Source organism: Sesamum indicum, linkage group LG4 (assembly GCF_026168435.1).
Source record: "Sesamum indicum cultivar Baizhima isolate 11 linkage group LG4, ASM2616843v1, whole genome shotgun sequence".
Taxonomy (NCBI): domain Eukaryota; kingdom Viridiplantae; phylum Streptophyta; class Magnoliopsida; order Lamiales; family Pedaliaceae; genus Sesamum; species Sesamum indicum.
The window spans coordinates 8,643,628-8,662,428 of NC_142660.1; the positions used below are offsets into that span (position 1 = coordinate 8,643,628).

General features: G+C 37.8%; 1 long non-coding RNA gene across 1 annotated transcript; it reads right to left on the minus strand.

The window, feature by feature from the left end:
- Positions 1–1,907: 1,907 nt before the first annotated feature.
- Positions 1,908–6,585, minus strand: LOC105159822 (uncharacterized). Its single transcript, XR_016065117.1, has 3 exons — positions 5,420–6,585; positions 2,253–2,969; positions 1,908–2,157 (listed from the first exon to the last, which is right to left on the minus strand). It is a non-coding gene; the product is annotated as an uncharacterized LOC105159822 (long non-coding RNA).
- Positions 6,586–18,801: the final 12,216 nt, after the last annotated feature.

An 18,801-nucleotide genomic window follows, 5' to 3' on the forward strand; every position in this document is an offset into this window, starting at 1 on the left:
AAATGGCTCTTTTTCTTTATATTGTTATTAGCTTACTATCTGTGCGGTTTCAGATGGATCTAACGCAAAGGGGATGCATTATAGGTGGGATGAATTAATCCCTATTTGTGGCAGTTGGTTGGGATTGGACATTTGTAAGTGGTAAATGCGTAGGCTGAAAATGGATAGAGTGGGATGCTGCCGCCATTTTGTCCACCTTCAGACCATTTATTACCGCTGACGGTTTCAGATGGATCTAACGCAAAGGGGATGCATTATAGGTGGGATGAATTAATCCTTATTTGTGGCAGTTGGTTGGGATTGGACATTTGTAAGTGGTAAATGCGTAGGCTGAAAATGGACAGAGTGGGATGCTGCCGCCATTTTGTCCACCTTCAGACCATTTATTACCGCTGACAGCTTTAGAATTAATGTTGAGTGTTTTGTCAATATTAATGAAGTAGTTGCAGATTGTGTAGTTGAAATAATAAATGAGTCATAGCAGTTTTTTTGGGGGATGAGGGTAAACACAGACGGAATGAATATACTACAGCATTAATTATATTCTTATATATGAGTTGGTGTATGAGGCAAACACCAAACATTCGGGAAAATCATCCATACAGACATTACAACGGAACACCAATGAAAAAAATGAAAGGTGCACTGTAAACTGTAGCATAGAATTATATGTGACAAACTTATATTCGATCCAAAAAATAACTTCATAGAAACTGTTAAGAATAGTATTGGTTAATGTAGTAATGTACCGAGTGCAAAGAAGATGTAATGCATTGGTTGTTGCCCTAAGGGTTGATAATTAAATGACAAGAATATTAAACTTGTCTGAAACGTTCAATGTACTCACAACACAATATAACATTGGTCACAAATAGGTGAAAGAAGTGGATATATATTTAAGCATAAATGAGGCAATTGGATTCATACACAATTAAAATTCTACACGACTAAACTATCAATTGTACCGCACGTGAAAAAAAAGTGCATAAACTACAACAGGGAGCAAATATCTGAGCAATAAACAAAATATACTAACAGCGACGACATCAACAAAGTTAACCTTTGAGAGCAATCCAAACGGTCAATAGCCAAACAACTAGTAAGACGATACAATACTTTTGTAAAGTTCGCCAATGCGTCTCCTCAGCTTCGAGACGTTCATTGAAACGTTTCATGCGAATTTCATATTCAGAGATTCTATTAAGCAATCCAAGAATAATCTCTTTGGACCTACGGTACATGGGGGGGGGGGGGGGGTCAACCCGTTCGAATGTGCCACAGTCAAAACAATGATATGTGATGTATGTATCTATCCTCAATTATACAAGCGCAATGAATGTAAAAATCATTCGTTGACGCTGAGGCTAACCAATGACAATTATCAACCTAATATTCTTTGGAGATCATTAAATTTTTGTAAAATGAACCTCACTACCAGGGCAACCTAGAAATCTTCAACCTAGATTAAGACTAGTCCATGAAGTTCGTAGAACGACATCCTTACCACAACTGCAAAACCGCACTACAACATCGGATGACCCAGAGGAATGCTGCCTACTAGTCGATCTACCCCCAGAATTGGTACTACTGAAATTGTGTGTGAATTGATTGTTCTCCACGTAGTATTCCCTATAGATTAAGTGCAAGGATGCAACATTACGAGCATCAAATGTCCAATATTATTGGCCCTCAGTTATTTCTACTATATATTACTGTCAACCATATGAATGTAAAGGGAATCAGGGGAAAACAAAAATGTATTCAGAGTAGGAATCTGCCATTAGATAGTGTACAATCTGCCATTGGACAGTGTAAAATACCCATTACACCTAATTTACGGTGTAGAGCAACACAATCGAAAAGCAAGAAAGCTTGTGAAACAAATACAATTACAAATAACATGGGTGCCAAGTTATTGTATATGCTGACGGTGCATAACGATGTATTACGATGTCAAAGCAGAATGTAAGGTAGAACATCGCGCATAAAACAGAGTACGGTAAAATAATTTGGGGCACAAATTAGAATGTACATGTCAACCAATTGTAGCAATTACGAGTGAGAAACAGTGATAAGCTGACTTATACTGGTTCAAAAATTGTTGGAATGCCACATAATCGGCTTGGTGCGCCGCGGAAGGACTACGATCGAATAACCCTAGAACTCGAAAAAGGGATTTTGAAAAAAATTAGAACCGGTAAACCATGTTAATAAATGGTTGTAGAGAACGAGAAGGTGTTGCGGAAACTTACTCAGAAGATTGTTGTTGACGTCGTGCCGTTCATTCAAACCTGCAAATGCTCTAGCTTCGCCTCTTTGTGTCGAACAACAAAAAACAGAATTGGGGACACTAGGGGAAAGACGAACTAGGGCGGATGTTAGGCAAAGTGGAATTTCAAATTCAAGGGTACAAGAAATTAGGTCTAATTATATAAATCATTTATAAAATTACAACATTCTTTAGTATTTAAATTTTGATTTACATTGACACTCCAGAAAGGAAAATATCCTTTCACAAGACATTGACATCCCGTTAATGTACTTATAATTGTACAAATGACAGAATATGACATATATCTACATAAGAAATCCTTTCTAAAACAACACCTTAGTTTATAATATTAATGATGCATGAAGCAGGTGAGTTTATGGTATGTTCTCCAGTCGCCCAATATGAAACAAAAATCAGTTGTATAAATATCATTCACTCTCTGCAGGAATTAAGTTCTCAAAAGATATATTTGTTTGTGAGATATGACAAGTTTGATTACATCATCTCAAGTATACCTCACCTTCTTGCTTCTGCTTCTGCCAACTCCGTTCATAACTTCTGCTTCATCTTCTCTCTAGTTACAAAATTACTATTTCCAGAAAGAAACTTTACACCATACACAAAAGTCAAGGCAATTCTGAATCCTTGGATGCCTGAAAGATGATGCAATCTCTTGAAAAGTCCTCATCCACATCAACTGCAGTTGGGCAACAAACAAATGATAATATTTATGACTTGAAGAACCGTTGCAAGGCAAATTGTAGAAAACCACATTTTCAGCAAGATAAAAACTGCTCCATGGTTATGAAACAATGAAATGATTATTCTTTAGTCTTTAGTGATTGAAGAAGATGGTATGTATAGGCTGCATATTACACTCTAAAATTGTAAGAATAACAAAGTAGAAAAGTTTTAAACTGTGATTGGCATTTTAACAGATCCAAGAGAAAAAAGCTTGCTCATAATGCAATCCATGTAATAGCAGGGATCCAAACAAGTTCCAGGAAGGATGGGAAGAGCTGTACAAACATAACCATAACCACAAGAAGCAAATATCATTTATTGGGAGCTGTATCAAAATGAGGACAACATGCAAGAACGGTAACTGAAAGGAGAAACTTAATACATTGAGTTTTCTAGGACGAAGTATCAGATTCTGAGAGAAAATTAGCTATACAAGTGAAAGCTAATCAAAACACATTACAAAAGCCAGCAACCACGTTAAAGTGCTGGACAACTGTAAAAATCGAAACACCAGTTGGGTATGGTTTAGGCAAATACCAATAAATTGTTTTACAATGAGGAAATATCAGATAATGTTGAAGCCTTTGCATTTCAAATTTTGGATAAGAAAGATGCAAAAGCTTGCTGCTTGCATAGATTGGCTATGCAGGACATGTTATTGGGACAACATCATGTGCAAGTCCAGCATTAAAGATCTATCTACAGTTCATTAATTGAAACAACAAACTGATGTAAAATGTTGTCATCTGAAAGCTAGGAAATACTAAGACTACAAAGGAAATCTTCAGCTATGGTTAAAGTAAGTCATATCTTAATTCTCAACTCATCAGCTTGTCTCTTCACTTTCTCAATCACATACATTAATTAAGTATTCCTTTTTCAATACAAAATAGTAATATATGCTAGTACTGTACTCAGAGCTGTTATAAGAAATCTCCATTGGGTCACAAGATGAAGAGTGCATTGTCTGGATAACATAGGTCATTAATTAAAAGATTTAATTGAGCTTTGGGCACCACCAAATTTTCATTTATCCAAGCTGAATCCTGCATGCTTGTAAAGTAGTCATGCCCAAGTTCAGTTCTGGACTGGCTAATTAAGAACATGCAAAAGGAATCAAAACATGAGTTAATAAGAGACAACAGTAATAAATCAAATAGAAAGATCCAAATATAGGGGGCGACTTAATGATGTCAAATCTGCTATTAAATAACGTAATGAGAGCAAAAGATGTCTCAAAATTTCTATTTGTCTACGTATCAGAAAACATAAAAAACTCGCCTTGTGTTCTTTTGTTCATCTAATACCGCCTTTTTTCCCCAGCCACATAGGCTTCTTCGAAGGAAATATTCTTTCTGATTTGTACTCTCTCTTTCCTGTTCTGTCATTATTTTCCACTTTTCATTAGAACAGTTAGTTGGCTAATGCATTTGATTCTCTAAAAACATGGTTCTGGGATGTAACTATTTCATTTCTTACCTTTTTTTCACCCTGCTCTTCTCTTTATTTTTCATTATTCACTTATAATATTTATCTTCATTTTCTCTTTGGGCCAGCAGCAGCAAGAAGGGATAGCAAGGATTTTTGCGCCATGCAATTACCGCAAGATTAATCATTGAAGACTACCGACTTCCAATACCATATTCATGATTAGAATGGGAATAATGCATTTTATAAAAACATTATTAATGCAAGGAATATGAATGTATACACCATAATAGACTTCTCCTGAGTTCTGCTCGTTATCAGTTTGTTTCAACTAGCTCTAGATAGATCTTATATATTAAGGCTTTTAGCCATGGGGAAAATGAGAAGCGGCCATACGTGTGTGGCTTATGCTGCAATAAACCAAAATTTTTTGAAACTGTTTAATATTTATGAAATATTAGACTGGAATCTTATCTGAACTAATACGTCAAAGGTAGTTTCATAAGGCTCGGGTAATAATCTAGTATGACCGAAGCATTAGCCCTGTCCCGAGGGAACTCGCTAAGAGTACATTATGACATTATTTCCTAGTATTTGTGCATTCAAACTGCAGCTGCTGCTTGCCTCAAGCAGTTATATCCTAATTCCATGCATGATGAGGCAAATATTTTATTTGCTTCCTAACTTGTGACTTGATTCTCTTTCATTAGCTATGACCAGAAAACACAACTTTGAAAACAGGCAAGTACACCTAATATTTCAGAAACGTTTAAGTTTCGAAGGCAAGACCTCTGTCGAGACATAAAAAGGATCATAAGATCTAAATGTAACAGAAAATGGAAACGTACAGTATGAAACAGAAATCTGATTTTCCAAAAACCACATCAACTCAATAAAACAGCATATATAACTGAAATCAACATTTAGAAACACCTACAAAATAACACTTCCATGGACAACAACCTTATGTTATACCTGTTCAAAAGCCAAAAATCTCTTAAATCCTTCATTTGCTTCAGAGTAGATTGTGTAAGTCCCTCCTAATCAAATCAATTCTTTTAAGCTCCAGTCTAAGCTCTGCAGCTTTCACAGCCCTCCACTTCTCTTCCAGCTCTTGTGCCTTCTCTCTGCCAATCAATAGAAATTTCTCCTTGATGATGTTGGAATATCCATTTTCATCCAAAGACGATGACAAGAGTGGGTACGCAGAAGCAAACTCCTCTTTGCCAATCTTCCCCACTTGTTTTTGGTTCTTCACTATCTCTTTTTCTGCATCATGCTCTTTCCCAGCCCTTTTTCTCTTCTTTTGGGATCTTTCCCAGCCCTTTTTCTCTTCTTTTGGGATCTGCTTCTGTCTCGTGTCTCCTTTTCTTTTTCAGCATGTTTATCCCCAGCTTCGTTTTCATCTTCTCCCCACAGTGTCTTCGACACCTCAAACACAGCGGACTCATGGGCATCCGAGAAATCAAGCCAGCCCCCATTGGCGCGAGCTCTTTTAAAATTGTTTTCAAACTTCCCCTTGAGCCTACGAATCTTCTCAGACACCTGAGTTCTCGTAAACTGATGCGGAAGACTGTCCTTGATGAAGTTGTAAAACTCGGTCCACTTGTTGTTCCTCCCGTCAGCCCAGAAAATGGCGAGGCCTTTAAGCAGAGAAATTTCATCCTCTTCGGAGAATATTTTAGAGAAAGGGGTGTTCTTCTCGCTGGGTTTTGCGGCAGGCGCGATAATGAAATTGGACGCAGATGAGGAAGAGCATTCCGACTCGTCTTTTGGTACTTCTTCTTCACGCGGCAGATTCAACTTGGGCTTCTTCGGGGGCAACGCTGCTGTGCATTCCGACTCGTCTTTTCGAGGTACGGGTTTGTTGCTTATCGATGCACAGCAGCGGTGCCCCCGAAGAAGCCCAAGTTTGAATCTGAGTCAGAATCGGTCATTGTTAAGAGTTTGTTTCTTATCTTCTTCGTCTTCTCCATCTGCACTGAAACTCAGACGCTGGGGCCTCATTTTCAGGCGAGAAGTGGGAGGAGTGGATTGGTGGAGAGAGCTTTGTACTTCGATTCGTGTGATTGAGCGACAGAAAAAGGGGGGATGAAGTTGGGCAGGGGGAGGGCAAGAGACTGCTCAGTTCTGTCGAATAACTTTTTCCCTCCCAAAGAAGTAATAAAAGTCAGCGGTGTTCAAGATCGTTAACTGGTTCGGGTTTTTTCAGCTTTTTTAATATTTTTTAAATATATATTATAAATAATGTTAGTATTTTTTTTAAATTTTATTCAAAAATACATGTACCTAAATACTAAAATTGGAAAAATAAAATATATACTGAAAAAAATATTTACAAATACAATTAAAAATTTAAAATGAAAAGAAAAGAAATAATAATAAATAATATATTTTAATATAACATAATTAATAGAATAAAATATATATAAATTGATTTTCGATTCAGTTCGGTTCACTCACTCAAAGGTGACGGAAAAAATTGAACCGAAAATCAATTTAAAAAAATAATCGAAAATCAAATCGAATTTTTCGGTTCGATTTTCGATTCGAACTGAATTCTCAATTTGGTTCTGTTTAGTCGATTTCACCGAACTGTGAACACCCATACTAAAAGTTGTTATATTGTATTTTCTTCTAAATATATGAGTTATTGTTAAAATTTGTAGAAACAAATAAATTGTATCAAATTATAGAATAAAATCAATTAAAAATTATAAAAATTGCAAAAAATAAATAAATAAATAAATTGTGAAGAAGACAAATTAGCTCCTTAATTTTGATGACGCTTTTTTCGAGCTGACCCATATCAACTTTCTTTTTTCCTTTTCTTTTCTTCTTTTAGGTATTTATTTGTTTATTAATACAAAGTACAAATTGCATGTGATTCATATTATCTCAATAGAATTGTTACACAGTAGTAATGAAATAAATGTATAAATAAAAGTCTTTTTAACTAAAATTTAATATGTAATTCATAAATAAAAAAAATATGGCAATATCTAATTTTTTTTTTGGTTAAGTATAAGTGACCATTAAATCGTATAAGTAACTTTGGGCGGAGGCAATCGTATACAGACATACAAATGTAAAAACTTTATATATTAGTCTATCTATAATCTCGATACTATCTATTATATATTATATATTATATCGGGAGAAGATTTTTTACCAAAATGTATAGTTTTGACACAAAATTTTTAATAGTTTGAAAAATTTTATTATTGTAAAAATGACGAAAGCGAAAGAACAAGAAACTACAAATTTTATTGCTACAGCAAGAACTGAAATTTGAGGTTGAAAGCTGTAACTGATACAGTTTAATTCTGGTAAAACTTGACTTTTTTGAAGAAGAAGACTATGGCCAATATATCTACAAGTTTGAATATCTAACTGCTATAAACTAACTAAAAACGTGTAAAACTAATAAAAACGTAATGAAGTAAGTAAAGCGTAAAAGCGCTTATTACTAGCGGTTTACAAGTTCAAATGAAAGAAGTCGTACTCTTACTAATAGAAACACTAGAATTTAAAAGGCTGGTAAAAGTGTTTCTTCAATAAAATGATTTCTTCTTCTTCTTCATCTTGGACTGGGAGGAATGATTGCAGCTGTTGTAGCATCTGCTGTAAATAGCTGAAAAAGCTCCATGGGAATACCTTTCTTTACATCTCCTCCTCAAGTTGGGCTTGTCAAAATGTTGATGAGACCCAACTTGGACAACAAATAGAAGAAACGAGGACCAGGTAACGCCTTAGTGAACATGTCTACAGTTTGCTCAGAAGAGGAAATGTGCTTTGGTGCAAAGAAACCGTCCTTGTACTTATCTCGAACCAAATGGCAATAAATTTCAAGATTTTTTGTTCTTTCGTGAAAGACGGGGTTGGTAGTGATATATAATGCAGCTTGATTGTAGCAATAAAAATCAATGGGAGTTGGTACCTGAATTTGAAGATCCTTCAGTAAATTGTGTATCCAAATGAGATGCAAGTAGTGGTGCCCATACTTCTGTATTCAGCGTCAGGTGAAGACCGGGATACTGTAGTTTGTTTCTTTATTTTCCAAGAAATCAAGCTGGTGCCCAAGAAGATACAATATCCTGTTAAGGATCGTCTGGTATCCTTGCAACTTGGCCAATCAGCTTCACTGTAAGCAGTGATGTTAAAGTTGTCGTTGGCAGCAAAATGAAGACCTCGATCAATGGTTCCCTTGAGATATTGTACCAGGTGTAAAGCAGCATCCCAATGTGTCTTACAGGGAGATTGCATGAATTGGCTCAACTGCTGTGTAGCATGGCACAAGTCTGGTCTAGTAAATCCAAGGTAAAGGAGCTTTCCAAGAAGTCGTCTGTAAAATTTAGGGTTGGCCATTTGTTCTTGTGCTTGGGATGTAAATTTCATGCCTGTAGGAAGTGGGGTAGTTGCAGCCTTGGCATGTGTTAAGCCTGCATCTGCAACTATTTCTCGAACATACTTGCATTGACTGATGGTTATACTTGTAGAATTTCTGGCAATTTATAGGCCCAGAAAAAACCTTGTTGTACCAAGGTCTTTAGTGGTAAATAATTGATGCAAATAAGCTTTGATTTCTACAATGTGAGTCTCATTAGGACCTGCAATAATCACATTATTGACATATACAAGCAAACAAAAGAAACCACTAGAAGTGGATTTAGTGAATAGACAGTGATCAAACATAGATTGAATGAACCCAAAAAGTTCTAATTTGGTTGTAAACTCATGGTTCCACTGTCGAGAAGCTTATTTAAGGCCATAAAGAGATCTTTTAAGCTTATAAAAATGGCCTTATGGGACATTGTATCCTAAAGGAGGTTCCATGTAAATTTTCTTCATCTATGGATCCATGTAGAAATGCATTGTTTATGTCCAATTGATGCAAAAATCAGTTTTGTTTAGCAGCTACAACAAGTAAGACTCTCACAGATACAACTTTTGCTACTGGGAGAAACTATCCACTTAATCTATGCCTTCAATTTGGTTATAGCCTTTTGCAACAAGTCTGGCTTTGTGTCTATTTAAAGAACCATAAGATTTCAGTTTGTGTTTAAAAATCCACTTACAGCCTATAGGTGTCTTGCCTTGGGGAAGTGGTGAAATCTCCCAAATTTGGTTGTCTTCTAAGGCTTTAATTTCTGCTGCCATGGCATCTTGCTATTCTTTACTTTTGATTGCTTGTTTGTAAGTTGTAGGTTCAGGGGGAAGTGAAGCTGCAGTAAGCATGCATGTATGTATACTGGATGAATATGTAATTGAGGGACGAGCAGTATGGCAAGAACTAGTGGAACACATATAATCATTAAACCTTGCTGGTTTAGTAGTAAGTCTAGATGATCTCCTGAGGTTAGTGCTTTCTATGAACTGGTTTAAAGGAGGGGTATTTTGGTATAAATCATCTGTATCAATGCTATTGTTGTGTATATTGGTTACAGAAATGTTGTTGTCAGTGTCTTCAAGGTCAGTTTCAGTATAAACTGTAGGAATGGAGCATGTGATAGGGTCAGATTGCAGTCCTATGTAAGGAAAAATGTGTTCCTGAAAACTAACATCTCTAGAAATTATGATGGTTCTTTTAGTCAAATCATATAATTTGTAGCCTTTTTGGTTAAGGGCATATCCCAAGAAAACACGTTTAGTAGCTCTTAGCTCAAATTTGGATTTGTTAGGGTGATTGTTTGTACCAAAACACAAGCATCCAAAGGTTTTAAAATGGGAATAATCTACAGGTTTGTTATGTAATACTTCATAAGGGGTTTTCCAATTAAGAATGGGTGTAGGTGTTCTGTTTATAATATATGTAGAGGTTAAAATAGCATCTGTCCAAAACACTTTGGCAAATTAGATTGAAACATGACGGCTGTTGCTACTTGCAAAAAATGTCTATGTTTCCTTTCAACTACACCATTTTGTTGAGGTGTGTAAGTTCATGTAGTTTGATGTATAATGTCTTCATTTTTAAAGAAGTTTTGACATTGTTCTCCTAAAAATTCTGAACCATTATCACTTCTTATTACTTTGATTCTTTTATTGAATTGTGTTAATACTATTTTATGAAATGTAGTTAACATATTGGCAGTTTGGGATTTTTGTTGCATTAAGAAAGTCCATGTGCATCTGCTACAGTCATCAACTATAGTAAGCATGTATGTGCATCTAGAAATTGAGTATTCATCTGTATGGACCCCAAAGATCCACATGTAACAAATTAAAACAATGTTTAGAAAAAGTAGTGCTTATAGGAAAGGACATTCTCTGTTGTTTTGCCTGAGGACATATATCACATGATGAAATTTGTTTATTCTTCTCTTTAATTAAGCCTGTAAGCATCAAAACATATGATGATAAGTGTCCTAATCTCCTATGCCATGTTTCTGCAGATACATTAGAGGTACTAAGGCTAAGTTCCTTGCAGCTTTGTAAAACTTCTTCTATATTTCTTCTGAAATGATTATTGTTTGATAACATAGAGTTCTCCTACAAGGCAGCCTATTGCAATCACATCCCTAGTCCTGTGGTCCTACAGAATACAATATGATTTTATAAATTTGAATCTAATATGAGAAGTGCAGCAGATTTTACTAACAGACAATAGGTTAAATTTGAGATTAGGCACATGCATTGCGTTTTCCAGCACAAGTTTAGCAGATAAAGTTATATTTCCTATAGTTTTTACTAGATATTTAGAACCATCTGCAAGATGTACGTAGGTGTTTAGTGTATCAAGTGTGGATTTATCAAAGAGATTTAAATCGCTACACATATGGGAGGTGGCTCCACTATCTATAATCCAAGAATTGCAGTCCTAAGAATTTAAACATGAATCTTGGAGCAATTTACCTGAGAATTCAGGCATCCATAGATCTGTGGGATAAGGTGTTCGTTGGTTGATTCCTTCAAGAACCTTTTGCATCTATGCTCTTATAAGATCTGACATGCTTTTCTTCTCCACAGCATTGTTCACAGTCTCATCTCCTATAATGGCTGCATTGACTCTGTTGACATTTGGATTGTTTTTCTTTCTCTGTTCCACAAGGGATTTGTACCAATCAGGAAAACCATATATCTCGAAACACACATCTTTTGTTTGGCCTGTTTTTCCACACTCCTTACACGCTTGTTTTCTTATATCAACAAATTTTCCCTTCCCTTGATTGTTTCTGAAATTATCAGTTCTCTTGTGGGTCTCCAATGCCATATTTTGGTTTGTATAGGGTTGAACTACACTCACCTCTTTCTGTTTTTCTACCCTCAGAATCATGGAATAAGCTTTTTGAAACATTAGGTAGAGGGTCCATCATGAGAATTTGACTTCTAACACTGTCAAATTGCTCACTTAATCCTACCAAAAATTTTATCATACGATCTTCCATCTTGATTTCTGCAGATTCTTTCACAGCATCACATGTATATTTTGGCACACGCAAAATGCAGGCCAATTCATCCCACAGTCTTTTTATTTTTGAAAAATATGCAGCTACTGACATTGTTCCTTGAGACAGAGAAGTGATTTCTTTTCTTAATTGATAAAGCATGGGACCATTACTTTGCCCATACCTGTTTTCTAACTCGATCACAGCTCTCTGGCATTGTTGGTGTAGAGGAAGCTTTCCACGATATCTTTGGTGATGGAATTAAGTATCCATGAGGTCACTATGTTATCGTTTCTAAGCCACTACTCCAGTTCTTTCCCCTTTTCTTCAGGCTTCTCTTCTCACCAGTTATGTAACCAATTTCATTCTAGCCCTAAGGGCTATTTTTATGGATCTACTCCAGGATAGGTAATTTGATCCATCTAGTGGTACTGTCACTAGACTCAATGTTGGGTTGTCATTAGGATGATATCTCACGATCTCTTGATCTTCAGCCATTTCTTGAGGTCAATTGGTATTTTGCAACTTTGAAGTTTCATAAAGAAAGAATAAAATGTAAAAGAAGAAGGAATCAGAGACCATCAAAGATGGCTCTGATACCATGTAAAAATGGCAGAAGCAAAAGAACAAGAAACTAGAAATTCCATTGCTGCAGCAAGAATTAAAATTGGAGGTTGAAAGCTGTAACTGATACAGTTTAATTCTGGTGAAACTTGACTTTTTTGAAGAAGAAGACTATGGCCAGTATATATACAAGTTTGAATATCTAACTGCTATAAACTAACAAAAAATGTGTAAAACTAATAAAAACATAATGAAGTAAGTAAAGCGTAAAAACGCTTATTACTAGCGGTTTACAAGTTCAAATGAAAGAAGTCGTACTCTTACTAATAGAAAGCTAGAATTTAAAAGGCTAGTAAAAGTGCTTCTTCAATAAAACGATTTCTTCTTCTTCTTCATCTTGGATTGGGAAGAATGTTTGCAGCTGCTGTAGCATCTGCTGTAAATAGCTGAAAAAGCTCCATGGGGTACCTTTCTTTACAATTATGTCAAATTATGGTAATTGATTGATTCATATTTATGGTAAATGTTATAGATTAATAAAGAACCTTGCACTTTTCTTTACTTTCAAACTCCATCCTTTCTTATTTTTCAAACTTGCAATTTTTTAGTTTTCAAAATTTATGCATTGTTAAAGTATTTATGGTAAATCACAATGCTTAATAAAGAAAAATATGCAGTTGCTTTAAAATTCTTATATTATTAATTAGTTTAACCTTATTGTATAATTTTGATCCCATAATCATTTCCCAATCATAATCTTTCATTATATAAAAAACTTTAACATATATTTGACGACATGCATATTGCTATATTATGCATAAATCACCTTTGATATAAAAAATACATTACATTTATTATTAACAAAAATTCATACTTGTAGGATTGCTTACACATATAAATTCATGTCTCACGTGAAATGAATAATTATATTTTAAATACTTAATAAAGAGTTATTCATTAAAAATTTAAAATAAAAAATAGAGGAAATAACTAAAAAAGTAGGAAATTATATATATATATATATAACTATTAATAAATTTACTTGGCACTTGCACATTTATTTCATTTTATTTTTGAAAATTATGCTTTATAATTATTTTTTCTCTTATAAAAAGTGGCAAATAATAAAAGGCATTTTGCTGAAATAAGATGACTTTCCTAAAAATTTTAAAACTTAAAGCTGCAACTTTAAAAGTTGTTTTCCAAAAGCATCTAAACAAAAAAGGTAATTTTCTGAAAGGTTGTAACTTTTGGATATTCGTTGTTCACAGATCCTTCATACTCTCCCATATATCCATGGGGGCATTAGCCGTATTTCTTGGCGATCACAGATTGGGCCATTGACATTGGCTACGCTATTTCAGATTTTCAGAACTGTGGGTACCAAGGTTGACTGGTGTGTACTACTCTTGGGCCCTTTCAAGATTCCTGGCCATACGTTTATCCTCTGGCTTGCCATCCTTGGAAATCTTTCTATAATTGACAAGCATTGGCTATCTTACTTGGGTACCACTTATATCTTGAAGGGGGCTACTGGAACACACAATCACCTCTTCTTTCATTGTCCCTACCCAAGACACTGCTTGAGGGTGATCCGGCGCACCCTGCATTTTGACTGGCCCCACCGTGACTGGACTACTGACGTTCTATGGGCAACAAAAAGGTGGCGAGGAAAGCATTGTATCTCAACTTCTTATCGTGCACTATTGGGCTATCTTGTATACCACATATGGCGCGAGCGCAATCTTCGACGATTTGATGGAGGATACGCAGGGCACATTCCTTAGGAAAACTTATTATTGAAGATGTCCGACAATGGATACTTGGTGTTGATTTACCTCCTTCTATTAGTACTTGTGCACTTTTTCAATTTATGACGGATCCCTTGGCCTGTCGAGGTGACTGCATAGCCTTTCATGCTGTATTGTACTGACATGCTACCATTTATTTAATGAAATTAACATTTATCGAAAACAATTTTGAATTGAAAAGATGCAAATTGAATGGATAGGTATTTTCTGAAAAAACATTTAAATATATGTATATAGATATAATCAAGTGCTAGATAAAATACTTCATAGTTATAAATTCTTTCACTTGATATTTAAGTCTTTGGCTGTTTGACTAGCCTTGGTTGGTTTTGTCGTATTCTAAAAAAATGAGTTTGCTTAACCTGAGAACAATCATATAGTGGGGGCCAATTAAATTTTAAGAACAGAGAAATAACGCTTCAAAACCTCCAAATTATAGAAAACAACAATTTTAGCAAGATAAAACTGCTCTATAGTTATGAAACAATGAAATGATGATTCTTTAGTCTTTAGTGATTTAAGAGGGTGGTATGTATAAGCTGTATACTTACACTCTAAAATTGTGAAGAATAACAAACTAGAAAGTTTGAAGCTGTGATTGGCCTTTTAACAGATCCAAGTGAAAAAAAAAGCTTGCCCATAATGCAAATCCATCTAATAGCAGGGATCTAGACAAGTTGAGGAAGGATGGTGATGAGCGTAATTACCAAACGACCAAAATGCCCTTATATTTTAAAGAGATTTACTTTTAATGGCAGGATCCGCACGTGAAGACGCGGGTCGGGTCGGGTGGCCCGGATCCATGGAGTCAATTCGCTTGTCTAGCTGTTGGATTACATGACGTCAGATCATCCAGATGATGACACATGGCGCTCAACCATGCTGTACCGCGCTACTATAAATACTAGCATTTATGAATATTTCAGCAGGTGCATTTAATACTTTTTCTTGATCTCATTCGTCCTCACTTGATCGCTTTTGACCCCACATTTCTAACTTAGGCATCGGAGGGCCTTAGCTGGGGGCTTCCCAACAAGCCTTACGTTTGTTCTGTTATCAGGATCTACTTGTAGGAAGCTTGAAAAGGGGATTCAGCGACCTAATCCGGGGTACTAGGTCATAGTTGAGTATGAAAGGCCATAGTTGAGTATGAAAGGAGAACAGTGACGCCAGCTTGAGAGGGAGCAAGGAGACAGTTGTTCAAAGATGACGAGGGAGAGCGAGGGCGTGAGGCCTCAAGGGTACCTGCAAAAGGTCCCGAGAGAACAATGTTAAATGAGATAACGAGTAAGAGAACAGTTACACGGCAACCGGGTATTTCTAGGGCAGATGTGGATAATGTCAGTCGCTAGATAGAGAAATTAGGAAAGCAGCTCGAGGAACTGAAGAAGAGAGGGGAGATCGTTTCGCAGAATAGGAGTTCCCAATTCACTAATAGGATTCTTCTAGAGGTAATGGATAGCAGCTTCCGATTCCCCGATCTTCCCAAGTATGATGGGACCAAGGATCCAAGGGAGTATGTGGCTGCTTTTGACTTGGCAATGAATTTATATGGCCAAACAGATCCGATTATGGCCAAGTTGTTGGTAACCACATTGTAAGGTAAAACATAGGAATGGTTTACCAACTTAGGAAGTGGAACCATTGATTCGTATGAGCAGTTGGTCCATAAATTTTCTTTTCATTTTGCGAGCAAGAGAAAAGCAAAGAGGTCGGCTACATACCTGTTTACTATTCGGCAGAGGAATGATGAAACGCTGAAAAGCTTTATGGGAAGATTTAATAACGAGATATTGGAGGTCCAAGATTTGAGAATCGACATGATGGTGAGCATATTAATTCATGGGTTGAAGAAAGGACCGTTCGCATCAGCCTTGGCTCGCGATCCGCCAATAGGGATAGAACTATTGATGGAGATGGCTTAGAAGTACATAGACGAAGAGGAAATGAATGTCATGAAGGATAATGAGTGGACTCGAGATCCAGGTCGCACGAAGGGAGAAAGCTCCAAGAAGGAAACACTCGATCTGAAAAAGATCGGGAGAGAAGGGGGCCTTATCAACCTCGATATCACAGGTATACTCCTCTGAACATGACCAGGTCTCACGAAGCGCCTTCCGTAATGCGGGGAAAGGGGCACCGTGTGGCTAGCAGTCCGCCGACTACTTCCGCCAATAGCAACACACCACCGAAAACCCGACGGGCACTAGCACAGCACACCGACAGGAATAACAACAGCAACAAGCAACAGTAAGCAAGGTGCAGTACGAAAGCAGTAGATTTAGCACGCGGTTCAGAAAGTAGATTTCATTGCATTGAAGATTGCATATACATTGTACAACGATGCTAGCGCAAGGGGATCGCCTTGAGGGGGACACTAGCACGCACACTACACCAAGCTTCGAGAACTCATTCCCCCCTATAATAGGCTTAAAAAAGTGTTTCCTATTTACAGCAGTGGACATTGAAAAAGCTGAACATCGCACCTCAGGAGGCCTAACGTCCCCCTGAGCAAACAAAAGTATTTACAACGGTACATCAAGTACAAGACAAAAGACTAACGCCTAAAAACTCTAAGACTGCGGAAACCTAGCGTCTGTCGGCGAAGGTTGTTGGTCGGCCGAGTAGAGCGGTTGAGTAGCTGAATGTGCGTCAAGGGTGCCGAGTGCGCGGGCGGCCCTTGACATTCTCCCCCACCTGAGATGGCGATGTCCTCGGGACATGGGAAGCATGATACGCTTCGATAAGAGGTAGAAACGCCTTGAGGTTCGTCACCCGCTCCCAAGTGTTCTCCTCGCTGCTGCATCCCCTCCATTTCACCAAGTACTCCGTGTGGTCTCGCTTTGCAGTACTCGTAACTCGGTGACTTAAGATAGCTTCAGCCACCTTCTCCTTAGTCTTCGTCAATTCAAGTTGTGGGCGGCTAGGCTGATTGCGAGAATCGTCCTCCTTGTCTGCTGAATACTTCTTTAACTGGCTCACGTGGAAGACGTTGTGGATTTTCCACCAGGAAGGCAACTCTATCTTGTAGGCCACCGTTCCAATACGCTTTATGATAGATAGAGGGCCAACATATTTTTGCATCAACTGAGGATCTCTCCCCCTTGATGACTTTGACAATCTCGGGTCTGGGACCTTCACCATCACAAGGTCTCCAGCATTGAACTCGATGAAGCGGCGGTTTTGATCAGCATACTTCTTCATCCGCTTCTGAGCTTTCTCCAGGCAACTTCTGGCGATGTCAACGTTCTGCTTCCATTTCTGGGAGAAGCATCGGGCGAGAGGGGATCTCACACTTTGTGGGGAGTCGAGAGTGTGAGGAAGGAGCGGTTGCTGCCCAGTGACAATTTCAAAAGTGCTCTTGTTGGTCGAAGAGCTCTTTTGAGCATTGAAGCACAACTGAGCGACATCCAAGAGTTTCACCCAATCTTTTTGCGTACGTCGCACAAAGTGCCGAAGGTATTCCTCCAACAACAAATTAAAGTGTTCCGTTTGGCCGTCAGATTGTGGGTGATAGCTCGAGCTCATAGAAAGTTTGGCCCCAAGGATTTTAAATCGCTCGGTCCAGAAGACGCCAGTGAAACGGGTGTCCCGATCACTGACGATGTCCTTTGGCAGTCCCCAGTATTTGACAATATGCTTGAAAAAGAGATGAGCCGTCCCTTCTGCCGTAACGTGTTTTGGGGCTGAAATGAAAGTAGCGTACTTGGATAATCGGTCCACCACGACGATAATAGAGCCTAAGTCTCCCACCTTAGGCAATCTAGAAATATAGTCCATGGATGCACTTTCCCAGGGTCTCTTTGGGATGGGCAATGGTTGCAGCAGACCAGCCTTCTTCTGATGGTCTGCCTTATACTGCTGGCATATCAAGCAGGTGCGAACGTAAGTCTCCACGTCGTCCCGCATCTGAGGCCTAAAAACTCTAAGACTGCGGAAGCCTAGCGTTTGTCGGCGAAGGTTGTTGGTCGGCCGAGTAGAGCGGTTGAGTGGCCGAATGTGCGTCAAGGGTGCCGAGTGCGCGGGCGGCCCTTGACACCAGGGAAAGAGTCATGATGATGGTGGAAAAGGAAGGACTTTTGCAGTGGCCAGGTAAGATGCGTAATACTCCTGCCAAGAAAAATTCTAACAAGTATTGCAGGTTTTATAAAGATAAGGGCCACGATACAGAGGAATGCTATCAACTTAAAGATGAGATCGAGAGGTTGATAAGACAGGATTACTTCAAGCATTTGATCGAAAAGAGAAATGAAACGGGCAACCGAAGTAGGTCGCGAAGTCGAGAACGAAGTCGTAAGGATGATGTTGGGAAGAGTGGAGTTCGTGACAACGCACCGACCAAAGGGGTCATCCACACCATTTCAGGAGGCCCCATTGGTGGGGATTTTTCAAGGGAAAGAAAGAGATATGCAAGGGAGAGTAGATACCATTATGGTGAATAGGTTCTACAAGTACTGGCCTAAGGAGGATATTATTTTTGGGGACAAGGATTTGAGTTCGAACGCGATGGACCAGAACGACCCAATGGTCATTCGGATGGAGGTAGCCAATTACCAGGTGCATAAGGTATTAATTGATAATGGTAGTTCTATGGATA